The 14,309-nt window shown below is 40.6% G+C and overlaps 1 protein-coding gene across 4 annotated transcripts in view; it reads left to right on the forward strand.

Moving 5' to 3' along the window:
- LOC124953028 (protein dachsous) overlaps positions 1-14,309 on the forward strand; it is a 296,657-nt gene that overhangs the window by 165,455 nt on the left and 116,893 nt on the right. The window contains exon 1 of one of the 4 annotated variants that reach the window (XM_047503822.1): positions 6,042-8,094. The exons of the other annotated variants lie outside the window; for them this stretch is intronic. The gene's annotated coding sequence lies outside the window, so the exon portion shown is untranslated. Of the gene's footprint in view, positions 1-6,041; positions 8,095-14,309 lie in introns of those variants that run through there. 4 annotated transcript variants of the gene reach the window in all.

Consider the following 14,309-nt stretch of genomic DNA (forward strand, 5'->3'; position numbering starts at 1 on the left):
GAAGAAGATAGGAGGACGGGCCGGACGGGTGAGTTAATGAGATCACGCGTAACCGAAAATTGTCTGCCGTTCCGATTTTATTGGAACGGCCATTGGCCACGCGAAACGCGCTATCGAGACTACCTTACTCGGGCCGCATCTTCTCGTCGGATACTCGTCCGGTACAATATACCGTGCGATGGCAGATACCCACCTTTTGAAGAAGAGGAGAGAAGAGAAGAGAAGAGAAGAGAAGAGAAGAGAAGAGAAGAGAAGAGAAGAGAGGAGAGGAGAAGAGAGAGAAGAAGGAGGAAAAGATGCGTGTGTACGAGAGAGCCGCGTTAATAATAGGCATCCGTACGCGCATGCTTTTACATGCTGCGTCCCTGTCACGAGCACGTTGTCTCCTCTCCTTCTACTCGGTTCCTCCTTTCTCCTTCGTACTTCTTCTTTTCCTCCTCCTTTCCTTCGTTCTTCTTCCCCTCCCTTTCCTCGATGAGATCGCAAGGCTTAACCGAAAATCATCGGACGATGGCTTTGCGGTGTTCGAACCGTCAAGAGGAGACGGTTGGTTCGTTCCCAACCATATGAAGACCAGAGGAAAAAAGAAGGAAGAAGAAATGAATAAGAGTAGTACGGTTGCATGGATATCTATATAGATATACTTAGGTAGTTATATGCGTTACATTGTAAGACGGAGGATGATCCTGCGTTAAGTTAATTGGAAAGCTTCGTGAACGTTGCAACGTGGTAATGATAGCGTTTTGATACCTTCTCTCCATCGTTGCTCGACTTACAATCGAAACCTCAGATACTTTTTATCCTCTCTTCCTCTTTCTCTCTTTCTTTCTGTTTCTCTCTGTCTGTCTGTCTGTCTGTCTCTCTCTCACTCTCTCTCTCTCTCTCTCTCTCTCTCTCTCTCTCTCTCTCTCTCTCTCTCTCTCTCTCTTTATCTCTCTATCTCTTTCTATCTTTTCAATCCTCTTTTTTCCTTGCTTCACCTTGTAATTCCTCCTTCCGAGCTCGAGAAAGTGCACGTTCGGGAATTGCGTACGATCTGGTGCAATGTCAGGATACCGAGCGAATCGATTTCGGCGATAATGACTTTCACACGCGATTTTCTTTCGCGTAGCTGCGTAAGTCGTACTTACGGATAAGCTGCCATCTTTGAGGGAAGAAATATGCCGTAATATGTGCGTTTGCTCGTTCCTCTCGAGGCGTCGTTCGTTTCTTCTCTTATCGACGATCGAACATCGTCGATTCTCGCGAGGCGTTAATTGCAACTTCTGCGAGATCTTTTCAACGATGTTCCTCGAATTGCTTGGAGCGTTCACGAAAGAGGAGTTTTTATCGGGTGCTCTCAATTGATCGATAAGTTATAAACATAGTTGGGAATGAAATATTTGAAAAATAAAAAAAAGGAAAAAGAAAAAAGAAAAAAGAAAAAAAACTTGTCGAACGAAAGGAACGTCTTTATATTCGTCGGCTTACCAATATAACTTTCATCCTCGATGACAGGACCGTTGTGTCACGATTTCTCAATCGGCAATCGTCGTTTCTAAGACGAATGCAAACTCAACGGGAGGTAGTTTAGTAAAAAGAGAAAGGAGAGACGACCATATAACATCGTACTTTACCGATAAAGATTAAATTCGTTGGTGATCACCAAATTCGTTTAAATCGGACAAGTGAGTATTACTTAATCGGAAAGGAATACGATCGAAGTTAAGCTCAGGTAAGGCATTGGATTCGAATGGAACGTAAAGGGCACGCCCGGTGCATCGTGATAATAATAGCATTCGTAGAACCTTTTCCTCCGATCCTCTACGATCGTCCTTGTCACACCGGTGTCTCGGTGGTTCCGTTGGCAGAGCCAAGGAGATACGATCGGCTCGCTAGGAAAAGGAAGAAGAAGAATACAAAGAATACAGGTACCAGACCCCTGCGAAGTCGAGAAAGCTTAAGAAAGAGACAGAGAAAGAGAGAGTGAGAGTTAGAGGAGAGGGTCTCGGAAGGGAGGGCATTGGATACCAACTGACAGACCGGTCGTTACGTAAAGACTCGTTGCAACGGCTGCTGATAACCTGTCTACCATTACTGCTTAACAGTAGAACTGTTACAATGGCAGGCAAGTTACACGGTCCGGCGACGGACGATTTGTTAGTCGACTCCTTGACTGTTGGATCGCGGCCACGAGGTAGGAGATCGCTTCGCGGGAGACATTTGTAACTGTTCTTTACCTTCTATTCGATCCAGGTTCTTTGAGAGGGAACGTTGAAATTGCAATCGTGCCTGACACAAAAATCGTGTCTCATATGCAATCCTAACGCAAATCATACCGCAAAAATGATATCGCGAACAAGAACGAACATTCGAACTTTATTTCATCCTACTCGTTAATCATTTTTCTCTTCGACTTCGTAATCCATTTTTATGATTTCCTCATTCGAAAATAAGATCGATCTATCAATGAGGACACTTTTTTTTCTAAATTCATGATCCATCTTGAAAGATGGTAGCCTAAAGTTATTATAGGATACCTATCGGATTTTTTTTCTCTTTCTTTATTTCCTTTTTTTTTTCGACTTTATAGCCATCGGGTGCGTTCAACCATGGCGTAATTGTTTCGAAACGTATTATCAGACCCGTCGGATTTTATTTTCTTTACCAGTGGTTCCTCTTGTCTTCCTTTTCCCATCTTACACTCACTCTTCCGTTTTTCTTCCTTCTTTATCGTACTTATCCTATGATAGCCTTTTGTTTCGGCTTGGTTGCGGTTTACCAAAGGACAGAATCCTTCACGATCGGAGTCGTACTTTTCGATACGAAAGTCCTTCGAGATTTTGAATCTCACAAAAAAGTGATTACTTCGATTCACCGAAGCAAAATGAGAAGAACGAACCATTTTTTCTTTCTTTTTTTTTTTTTTTTTTTTTTTTTTTTTTTTTTTTTTTTTTTTTTTTCCTTCCGACATTTAAATACTTTGATTTCAATTTCATAGTGTATTAAGAGGAATAATCGTTAAAGGTGTTTCGAATTTAAATATTATTTGGATGAGTTCGAGGAACGGGCCGATGAAATCGAACATTCCTTTGTGCGTATTATGTTGGGCCATGAAAGCCAAGAATTGATCGTAGAATGGGCCAGGTCCTAATTATTAGATTCGCGAGAGTCCACTACGGAATTAGTCTCGCGATAGCCCGCCATTATTTATTCCACGGCTGACTATCCAGTATCGAACTTGGCTCTTGTACGAGGGAACGCGCTTGAAAACGATCATTGTGCACGCTTCAACGGTGAAAACGCTTTGCAGTGAGGATCGAGAGGGTGCATCGGAAGCTCGACGAAACGCGCGAGAGACGGTAATATACATAATGACGGGTTGCGAACGGACTAATCATAAGTCGGGCTATGAAATTTGCGCGAATCCGTCCTTGGGGCTTCGAAGGAAGCACATGAAAGAGAAAGAAAGAGAGAGATAGATAGAGAGAGATAGAGAGAGAGAGAGAGAGAGAGAGAGAGAGAGAGAAAGAGAAAGAGAGAGAGAGAGAGAGAGAGAAAGAGATAGCTAGATAGATAGATAGAGATAGAGAGAAAGGTGGTTAATGTCTTCCTCACACTTCTTTTCTGACGACTATGATATTAGCTTTTCGTTTCGAAATAGTAAGAGAATAAAGAAAAGAGAATAAGGTACATCTATCATCTAATTAATCTTATTAAATCGATCAACGTGTAATAATATTATTACACGATGGAAATTATATTTATCTTGAAAAATATTAATCACGATTTATTTTATATTACTTTGATTTATCAATCTATCTATCGTTTTATCGTTTGACACTTTGATATTTTTGATACGTATAACGGGTAAATGTAAAGATTTTCCATAAACGAGTTGGTGGGATCGAGAGAGACCTATCGGTACTTATTCTCGATCTATTTCGTAGATCCAAGGTAAAAGGCACGCGAAGGATAAGCGTAACGTGTGGCTAACGTAACGAGCGGGTAGAGAAGAAGGTCCGTGTTACGGTATAGGTAAGGAGCGAAACGGCAACAACCTCCGGTAGGAAAGTGCTGAGGAGAAGGATGGAAGATGGAATAAGAGGGGAAAGAGAAGTAAAGAAGGAGGAGGTAGAGGAAGAAGGCTGGTAGGCAGACGGTGGTAGTCTCTCGACGGTGCTGGCCTGCCGTACCATATTATTAAGCCGGCCAACCGGTGTGACGCTCTGCGGACCGGGAGCCAATGGGACCGCGTCTCATCGCGACTGGAATGCGTCCACTCCTACCTCCTTTTGCCCTCCACCGAAACCCGCTCCCCACTGCGTTTGCCATTTCCGGCACCAAAGACACCCTCCTTAACTTTTCTTACTTGGAAACATTTTGTCTCTTTGATAGTTTATCTTGATCCCCTTTGACTTCCGTTTGTATCATTCTTTGGGAACATCTGATTTTTTATTTTCGCTTCTCAAAGTTCAATTATAAATTCGATAATATTTTTTTTTCAGGCAATACTTTAAGGTTCTCGATTATAATCGTTGATCAAGAGATTCTGGAAATGTTAACTTGTCAAATTTTAAAAAGGACACCTGTTAGAGTAGGGATAGATCCGATTTGTTTCCCCGAAAGAGGATTATCAGAAGTCTCGATTAGTCGGGGTATTTGAACTCGCTTCACCTGACTAACCAACCCGTTCTCTTCCAATCACGATCTTAATAACCACGCACGCTCGAAAAAAGAACGAAGGAGTGATCCATGAGAAAGAGAGACAGGAAGAAAAGGAGAAAGAGAGAGAGAGAGAGAGAGAGAGAGAGATCGTGGTATCCCTGGCGCGTAATAACGATGACCAGAGCCTCCGATCTCCGTGGACAATTTACGAGGGCAAAGTGGGTCATAAATGTAATTACGGTTAAATTATGATTATAGAGCTACACTTCCGAGGACTAACTCGTCTGTCTTTGACGAGAGACGAAGAAAGAGAAGAAGCGTCTAGAGTTTGAAATCTTCGACAAATGGTTAGAAACTTTTCTAAGAGATTTCATGCTGCGAAAAGAGCAACGAGAGGAAAAGTCAGAATTTTTAAGAAAAAGAAGAAAAAGAAGAAGAAGAAGAAGAAATAGAAGAAGAAGAAGAATAAGAAGAAGAAGAGGAAAAGAAAAAGAAGGAGGAACCGCTAAAAGTAGAGGGCAGGAAAGATAGGGAGAGAGAAAGAGAGGATTAAGTATCCTTATTAAAAATAATACTTATTCGAGGACTGCACCCTGCACCCACCTACCTCGCTCTCTCTCTCTCTCTCTCTCTCTCTCTCTCACTTTTTGTCTCCTCCCTTCGGCGCTCCGTCAATTAAGTGGGACTCAACTGGTGGATCCACGTTGGATCCAATTGGAAATAAAGATCCCCCAGATGCTTTCGCGATCTTTCGTAATCATAGAGTTTCGCGATATGCTTATTAAATCGGACCAATCATCGGCATGTATCACGAATGCAACCTTGTGTGCCCTTAGGGGGACTTCTTTCTTTCTTTATCTTTTTCTTTTCTCTCTCTCTCTCTCTCTCTCTCTCTCTCTCTCTCTCTCTTTTTACGTCCTTCTGTCTCACATCTCGAATAGTTTATACGACGAACAACTTTTTCCTTACTATACTTTTAATCCTTTTTTTAATTCGAACTTCAATGTGTAGTTTCTTTTCAACTATTTTAACTACACCTACTCGGTGATGTTCTTTTCCTTTATCTTTATTTTTTTTGTCTTCTTTTTTTTTTTCCTTTTTATTTTTCGCTCCTTACATGTCCTCGTACTTTTATTATCTATTTTTTCTTTTTTTTATATGTCACTCTAATGCAAGTGGGTTTATTCTCATGGCGCGATCATCGTCAAGGACACACACGACGACGACGACGACGACGACGACGACGACGACGACGACGACGATCGAACGAGTCATCGATCGCGAACGATCGTACCGTGGAACGTTGAACGATCTTCCGCGTTCGACGAGATCTCCTCTCTTCATGGAATCGAAGATATTCCATGGAATGCGCTTAGATCTAGAGGGTTACTTATATGAGATGCTTGTCTTTGTATGGTTATATACGAAGGTTCGTTATTTCTGAATAACAATCTTCCATGTTAAGTTAAGTATGGATAGAATGATTCAGATGTAATAAAGTTGAGATTCAAGATCGATATTTAGAACTTTAGATGACGTGATCTAATTTGTGTGTAATATTTGAATTAAATGTGAAATTTCCGATTAGTCTTATAGGTATTATAAAGGGTCTTGTGGAGTCGGGGCCGAAGGTCGAGCGTGATTTTCTTGGCCCACCTCAGCCAAGCTTCGTTTCCGTTCTCTTCCTCAGTTCTATTTTCTTAAATACCTCTTTTGCAAATCTTTGACTTTAATCATGTCGATATTGACAATGAGATTGAAAAGAGAATTCAAACGTGAGGATACCATTGTTTTTTCTTCGTTATTTTGTAAACTTCGTTCGAAACGTTCTTATAAAAATCTTTTTTTTTATTTATTTATTTTTTATTTATTTTTTGTTTCTTTTGGTACTAAAGTTTAATGTAATACGTGTTTGACAATGTATTCTTTCTTGTCCTTTATGTCAGCAATCAAGTAACATAGTGTTACTACGATTAACAAAGAAATTCTTGGTGAAGATCGTAATAAGATAGGAATATGTAAAAATTTGTTGTATCGAGAGTCATCAGGACTGCCAGGAAAGACCCCCATGAAGAATCGAGCATAAGATACGTCGTCGCCATCGAGGACGTTAACGCGGCGTTATACCGTCGCTACGAACTCGACGGGGCGTCGAAGCTGCTACCAGCCTCCTTTTTACGATTATTTGGCGGCGTTATTGCCGCTTGACCTGCCATTAAGCGGTTAAACGGACTTCACTAAGATAAAGGGAGAGAAAGACAGAGAGAGAGAGAGAGAGAGAGAGAGAGAAAGAGAAAGAAAGAGAGAGAGAGAGAGGGAGAGAAAAAGGGAAGCAAGAAGTTTGATTTGACAATTCCGATCGATTGATTTTCGAATTACATACAATTACATACAATTCTGATTATTTCATAAAATCTTCGGATATTTCATTCGTACGAAGGAAAGTACGTGTTCAAGTAATATCAAGTATTCAAGTGATAGAAGAGAAACAGGGAGTTAGCCATCTTTCATGGAAGGAGTATATTTTATCTCGACAAGTTCGATGATTGGTAAAATGGTGAAAGATTCATGAATTTATCAGGCAATTCCTTTAGAGTTTAACCACCATGAGAGAACCTGTTCTTCGTATAGACGATAGATCAGTTTTCTACGATAGATTTGTCTCTTAGGTTCTGGTTAATTAATACCACTGTTCCGTTTAATCGTCGCACTTTCGAGAACCGTACAATTGCACGCTTCAACGCCTACGTTTATTATCTATTTGATCGTGATCGTATACTTAAAGCTTTTATTTCGTTAGAATGATTAGGACAGGTACGTGTCCAGGTGTAAGCACGGAGATCAATCTGATGACGATTTGCGATTCAGAGGGAACAATTTGTAAGTGCACCATCTCTCTCTCTCTCTCTCTCTCTCTCTCTCTCTCTCCTTCTCTTTCGTGACTCGTTATCTTTTCCTCTCTTTCTCTCTTTTTCTCTACAAACTGACGTATCAGGAATACCCTTGCGAAATCTTTTGGAAGCTCAGCAACAAAATCTGAAAGTCGTGTTGTAACAGTCGTCTCTCCTTCTCGTCGTCGTGATATCAAGAAACCAACAAAGACGACGACGTGGGTCCCCGCCTTAATTCCATTTATCGGTTCGACATTTTTCATGATCGCGGCATACATTAAGCCACCGTTGCAACACGTAGCCTCGCGGATATACGGTTAGGCCCATGTTTCATGCATGAGCCATAAAGTTCCCGGGGACGCGGCTCGACTGGTGCAGCAGCAGCAGCAGCAGCAACAGCAAACGGCAACGGCAACGGCAACGGCAGCAGCAGCAGCAGCAGCAGCAGCAGCAGCAGCAGCAGCAGCAGGAGGAGCAGGAATGGTCGAACAGGCAACAGCAAAGAACCTAAGGAGAAGGCTCGTGTGTCCTCGTACTACGGCAGAGAGTTACGCGAGTTAGTATAGTTCGATTTTGCTTCCTCGATCGTTGCGTGGGTTCTACGTACGTGCAGCGATGCGCCTTGCACGTGGAAATGCGTGCGTGCAACTGTACTCTTTGTTATTCAATCTCTCTTCTTTCTCTCTCTCTCTCTCTCTCTCTCTCTCTCTATCTATCTCTTTATGTTCTTCCCCATCTTCTTTCGATTCCACTGATTCTCCTAGTATTGTTACTGTATAAGAGCAGCCTAATTGAAGAGAACGGTACTATCCGCTTCGCATTTTCCAAATCTAACGATTCTCTTTAAGGATGACGGGGGTCTTGATACTTTCTTCCTAATCGAATATACATGTAACTGATGTAGCTATTCCCTTGGTATGGTTAGATCGTATCGACCAATTGCGTATTAGCGGCGTACTACTATGCAATCGCTTTTACGAAACATTTAACTCGCTTATATATTATCAATGAGAAGAAGAAGAAAAAAAAAAAAGAAATATATGTATATATGTATAAATATATATTGATGAATTGTAACGGGGAAAAAGTTATTTATTTTTGTGTCGATTCATCAACAATGTACAAAATACATTTTTTAACAATTCTTTATAGGTAAATAAATATTATCAACCCTTAAGAAACTTGGTTAGTGTTTCAATGGAAAAAAAAAAGAAAAAAAGAAAAGAAAAAAACAAAAATAAAAAACATTTCTCCCTTGTCTCCCTCCTTCCGTGATTGTGGCAAACGAGCGAGGTAACGGTGCGTCGACAAACGAGACGTTTGTTAACCATGCGGAATACATTGAAGAAGAAACGTTGGAACAAGAAGGCTAGGCTCTTCTCGTCGTTCCTTGAGACGTCGTCGTCGTTCGACGAGGAGAAGGAGGACGGTTCTAGGGTACGGATGGACGTTCTTCTCCGGTGGCAGCGGTGGTTAACCGCTGCCCGTGCTGTCTCATTTGCATTTACCCGGGAACTCGGGCGGCGCATAAGTTGCACGTAAGGAACACATATGGGATAGTCGACCGAGAGAAAGGGTGATATTCTCTTTCTCTATCTATCTTATTCTCGTCGTTCTATCGTGCTTCTCCCTTTTCGCGTTCTTTCGCCCCCTCACTCGCATCTTTTATTTCTAAAGAAGAAACGTATCTATGGTTTCTTCTTCCTCATTCCATTCGATTCCATTCTCCCCGTTTAGGCTCACCGAAAGTTCCTTGAAAACCTTTAACCGTCTCTTACGCTTATCCCGAGGGAGGGGAAGGAGGGGGGTTTCGAGTTAGGGAAAAGAAGGAAGGATATAGAATATCGTTAAGAAGGTATAGGTGCGAGAGAGTAATTCTAAGTAATCGAGCCAGGTTGGCTATAATGTTTGGCGTTGCTCGTGCCGCTCGTTGTTGCTGTCGCTTCTGCCGATGCTCTTCTCACTGCATAACGGCACATCTTGGAGGATAAGGTAGGAGCACTTGGAGGATCACTGTATGTGAAAGAAAGAGGGAGAAAGAGAAAGAGAAAGAGAAAGAAAGAGAGAGAGAGAGAGAAAGAGGCTGCCGGCCAGCTCCGGGTTCGTCGTTTCGAGTTACATGAGTAACTCGCAGCGTGACCCGCACGACGTTTGCCTTGCGATTCCGGGACCATCAGCGCGAGTCCTTATCTCGCCCACCTTTTCTCGTACTCGCGGCAACCCTTGCAAAAGTCCGTTATGATGATCGTTCATCCTATTCTCCTTTTCTCTCTCTCTCTCTCTCTCTTTCTCTCTCTTTCTCTATCTATCTCGTGGATGAGATCACCAACATCAGGTTTCTTCTATCTACCTACTCTTTCATTGACTACTTTCGATTTATCGAAGAAGGTTAAAGAATTTTTCTCAAAGTTAATTTTACCAGACGATAATCATTCCCAGAGCGAAGAGAAACAGAGAACGACCTTCGAACCGGATATGCACCGACAAGAAGAAATGGACGATGGCCGATAGTTCTAACGACCTCGAACTTCGCTCGACTTTAAGGAAGGTAAAAGTACTTTGAAGAAAAAGACTTCGACGAATGTAGAACGAGACTGAGAAGGAGAGAGAGAGAGAGAGAGAGAGAGAAAGAAAGAGAGAGAAAGAGAGATAGAGAGAGAGAGAAAAGGAGAAAGAGAAAGAGAGACTCTTATCGAGATTGTTGGTGGCCTTGCACGTCGATTTATCATTCTCGCATAATAGGCCGTCGGAGATATTCCCCTTCCCCACCCCACTCCCCTTCAGCCCTCAGCTTACCTTTCGAACGGTCCCGCGCGAGAAAGGGTGGCTCGTTTCTCCCTTCGTGCTACTCTTCTCTCACGACGCGAGAAACTCGATCCAATCTACGCCAAGGGATCTATGTAGAACGCTTCGCTCATTTGTCTACCGTCCTTTTAAAGCTGAATTTCGCGATGGAGCTTCCTTCGTGTCGGCACGTTTCCCGGGGCAGAAACTCGAACTCTTCTCTACTGAGTAAGAGAGAGAAAGAGAAAAAGAAAAAGACAGAGAGAGAGAGAGAGAGAGAGAGAGAGAGAATGAGAGAGAGTGAGAGAGAGGTAGGGAGTCAGCAACGAACCGGATACGTTCCGTTTGCTGCCGTTGCTGTTATTCGCGGATCCCTTTCGATCGTTTCATCGTTTCTTCGGAGAAATGGGAAGGGGAAATCGTGACGTACGAAAGTACGTACGTAGTCGGGAGTGAATATGACGAAGATACACCGTTCCTCTTGACGATATTTTCGACGTTTCTTACGAGATGAACGAGTTTAAATCACTGCTCATTAATCCCGAGTTATCTTGAATGTAAGAGCGTGTGAATATTAATTATCTTCTTTTTGATTTGAAAGAGGTCAAAACGAATGGAAAGGCTCATAAGAAAGATTTCATAATTTTCTTCGAGCGCTTAAGTTTTTGTTGTTATTCTTTTTTTTTTGTTTTGTTTTTCTCTTTCATTTTTTTTTTTTTTTTTTTTTTTTTTTTTTTTTTTTTTTTTTTTTTTCGTCCAGAACTCATAGGTAATCAAAATTCCTTCGAACACGTTGCACTCCCACGTAGAATAGATATACGTGGCGTTGCTTTGCAATTTTAACAATGAGTATTATTGTACGTTCTATTTTAGAGTTAGAACATTTGAGTCATAAAACGTATGTGTATAAAAAACGATGATCGTAACTCGAGCCACAGGATCGGCCAATATTTATATCTAAGCGGGAGGCATAGAGATTGTTATAAGCAAAGCCGAGAAAGTGCGGCGCTCTCTCGATTCAACGACAGGTGGATGCAATGAAATAAACCATGCGAATTCTTATTAACTATACCTCGGAATTCATCTATTTTCATATCGTTTACGTAATAACTTTCTAACGGTGACCGAGATGTTTGTCAGCTGATAGAGTAACGAAAATCGTTAGATACAAATTATCGATACGGTACCGTCGTATGTATCGTGGAATTTCGATTAGGCGATTTAAAAGAGATGCGTGGGTCGGACACGTAGGAACGCGATTGTGAGATATAAACAATAATGATCGTTTGAATTCTTAGAAAATAATTTGTCTAGTAAATGACAGTTCCGTGTTTATCATTGACATTTTCTGACGGGTTAGGATATAAAGATTTGAAGAAGACGAAATCGTACGAAATTTACGTACAAGATATTTTTTTTTTCTTTCTTTCTTTCTTTTTTTTTTTTCATTAAAACATAGACATTTTATTAAAAAAAAAAGATTTATTGTTTAACGTGATATCATCATATTTTAGTTGTCGATTATAAACTTTCTTATCTCATACGTAACATCGATATTTAACAACGTTATACATAACTACTATTAGGTTGTTTTCTTTTCACAGTGCATAGCTGCTACTCTTCGTTCGTGTTTCTTCGAACAGCCATACTTCTTCATTCTCGATCGTCTCTTTTTCTTTACAATTATACGTTCCAAATTGCTGGTTGTAGCGGTACCCCCGACTAACGTTACAATGTTCTCGCTTGTAAAAGAATGAAGTTTGCCCGACGGTGAGGTCGAACGAACTGAATATGAACGAGATCGTATCGCTCTATCGAGATTTTACTTTTGTCTTTGAGTGCATTTCGATTAATTATTCTTTTTTTTTTTTCTTTTTTCAATGATAGATTTCTCTTTCTTTAACTTAACATATTATCGTTCGATCTTTGATCGTTTATATATACATATATCACTAGAGGCACTTGTTTTACAGTCATCGTCGAGAGAGAGTCCTTTTTAAGAAAGGAAGTTAGCAATTTGCTCGACGACGCGTGAACCAGCCAGTGTGGGAAGAGAATCGTCTTTGGAATCGTCGAAATTATGATTTCGGAAGAATCCATTCAGCGTCTTCCGTTTCCTTCGAGGTACAAGTGATTTCTATGAAACCATCATCGTTAAGCTTACCCTTCGTCCTTAAATAGAAATAAACAACTATAATGTTCTTAACGACGAATTCACTTTGATGCATTTCGAAAGATAGGGATTTAAGAGAAAGGAACGAAGTTAAATCCGTTAGAGAGATGAAGGGAGGGGAGAGGGAGGGAGGAAAGTGGTATGGAAAGAGAAAAATGGCAAGAAAAAAAAAAAAAAATACCAAGAAAAAATACGCGAATAGGAAGAATGGAAAATGGTCGTTTGGCGCGTCCAAGGAACCGTTACGAGTAATTGCTTTTCTAGAATGCGATTCCTGGATTCCACGGCGCGTTCCAATGCAAAAGATATAAAATACGAAGCGTTTCCGTAATCGTGCCGCACCACGATGTTTTCCCGTTCTCGCAGCTAGCCTGTAAACAGCCATTGTTTTCGATCGTTCTAAGCGACCGTTCATACCGTAGATATCATAGAAAATAGAAAAGCAAGGGATAGAGGGAGGAGGGAGGAGGGAGTGTATATGCATGGAAGGGTTCGATCGAACGAAGTTCGTGCACTGGCATAAAGCTATCTTTTGCATGATCTATTTGTATTTGTTTTTGTCAAAATTCTTTCGGAATATCGAAGAAAATGTAGAAGAATGATATCGCTAATTTTATACAAATGGAAAATCTACAAGTGCATAATTTGTCCGAGCGAATTCAATGGTTAACTCGATAAAATATATTTTAAACGACTTGAGAATCGCGGTGAAAATCGATGCGTTAACAGGATCGTAAATGTCGTATTTCAGTGATCGGATTAAGAGAGAGAGAGAGAGAGAAAGAGAGAGAGAGAGAGAGAGAGAGAGAGAGAGATGGTCCATGCAGATAGACATCTCTCTCTCTCTCTCTCTCTCTCTCTCTCTTTTTCTCTTTTGAAAGGGACGCCAACGGATAATCCTTCGCTCGCGTATCTTCTTGTATCTCTCAAGCGATCGATAGATACAACTCGGATCTTTTCGATTTATCTTCTTACTAAGCGTCCATCGCGTGTAATCCATATTAATAACGTTTCGGCGCTTTACGTGGATGTCCATTTAAATCGATCATAGAGAGTATTATAAATCATGAATTACCTGCATGATAACTATAAATTCTGTTAACAGTACTTTGCACGTAGAAAATATTTCACGAGAGGAGATCGACAGAGAACATAATTGCATGTAATTATAGAATAATTGAAAAAACTTTGTGTTAACTAACGGTATATCGGTAGTACGTTTTCCTTCTTCTTATTATTTTTTTTTTTTTTATTTTTATTTTTTTTTTTTTATTTGATACGACGATATATTTATAGGTATATATATATATATATATATTTTATTTGTCGTTATATTTATTTAACACAGATTATTATCGATAATTGAAGATTATTGAGAAAGTAATCGCTTCAATGGCCGTTATAATAAACGTTGATTTCTCGTTCACAGAGATCATTAAATTATTTGACAAACGTAGCTTTTTCTTCCCTCATTTTTATTTCATTACATCCCTCGAATCTCGAAGGGAACCGTCCGGACACCCTACAGACAAATTATCGATTATTCTTTTTAAAGGAAAGGAGATATCAATGCCGGTAAGAAAAGTCGCGAGCATGGCGGCGTGCTTTCGCGAGTACGAATAGGCACAAGAGAACCTTTTACTGCTCTTTACGAGACAACGAAATTAGTTAAATATGTAATAATGCTCAACGGGTGGCTCGAGTTTCGAGGTATTCGTTCTTTCCTCGTTGTCCTTCTCGTTTCGTTGAATAAATTGCAACATTCATATAATCCTTTCTTCCCAATTTGAATTTTTTTCTCTTTTTCCTTTCTC

Source organism: Vespa velutina, chromosome 11, assembly GCF_912470025.1.
Source record: "Vespa velutina chromosome 11, iVesVel2.1, whole genome shotgun sequence".
NCBI lineage: Eukaryota > Metazoa > Arthropoda > Insecta > Hymenoptera > Vespidae > Vespa > Vespa velutina.